Below are 972 nucleotides of genomic sequence, written 5' to 3' on the forward strand. Positions count from 1 at the left end.
GATGATATTTTAAAACATAAAAAATCAGAAAACACGTTTCTCACTTTGAAATTTTAGACGTGGCGGTGTATTACTAGCAGCGGCGCTGAGCACACTATGGGGGAATTCAGGTTATGTGAAATACCAGCGGTTTAATAAATAACGCAGCTGATTTCGGATCATAAGATTATAGGTTCGACTTCTACCTGGCTCGTGTACATTTTATTCAAGCTCCTCAGTAATAGATGTCTATTATGTAATGAACCGCACCTGAAAGCAAACGTTGGGTCTGTTTCCTTTGTTTTCCAGCATGAAATAGCAAATCGTTACAAAAAGCACCTGCTAATGTCCAATAGCGTTTTTTTTTTCAAATTACATTTTCAGGCTTCAGACACTATTTAATAAAAGAAAAGTGTCCGAAACTCCCTAACTTTCAGGTTTGCTTGAACCTGTATTTTTTAAAAAGAAAGTTACCTGAAACTTCCGGGATTCCATTCTATGATGTAGCTGTCTCTAAAGTTGGACGTGATGTTTAGCAGATGTGAACGGTGCCTTTTCTCGTGTTCAAGGCTGTTCGCTGTGTGAGCTCCACACTGCGTGTCCTGTACTGCTCTATTTTGTTTAGATCATCTATGTGGTGTTCAGATAGAACTCAACTGCATGGTGTTCAGGACTAGCAGAACCTGAAAAACTAACAGCTGACTTCGATGTGATTTGAACACGCAGCCTTCTGAACTGGAGTCAGACGCGCTACCGTTGCGCCACGAGGTCGCGGTCATCAGCGTCTTTGAATTCCTCAAAGGAGACAAATCAGCCTCACAAAAAAAAATCTCCTGTGAAGAGCGCTGCTCTTCCGAAGAGAGTCTCTTCTTCCCAGACAACATTTTATTCTTCCTGCGCAGCTCTTGTGCAGGTGTTGTTCTCAATTACAGATCCAGGAACACTGATTTGTTTTCCTATTTTTTTTTTAAATTAAGTACCCCATAGTGCAAC

General features: G+C 40.8%; 1 non-coding gene across 1 annotated transcript; it reads right to left on the reverse strand.

Annotated features, from left to right (window-relative positions):
* Positions 1–678: 678 nt before the first annotated feature.
* trnaw-cca (transfer RNA tryptophan (anticodon CCA)) lies at positions 679–750 on the reverse strand. The gene has a single exon. It is a non-coding gene; the product is annotated as a tRNA-Trp (tRNA).
* Positions 751–972: the final 222 nt, after the last annotated feature.

This window comes from Atractosteus spatula (assembly GCF_055471065.1).
Source record: "Atractosteus spatula isolate fAtrSpa1 chromosome 10 unlocalized genomic scaffold, fAtrSpa1.hap1 SUPER_10_unloc_9, whole genome shotgun sequence".
In the NCBI taxonomy this organism is placed as follows: domain Eukaryota; kingdom Metazoa; phylum Chordata; class Actinopteri; order Semionotiformes; family Lepisosteidae; genus Atractosteus; species Atractosteus spatula.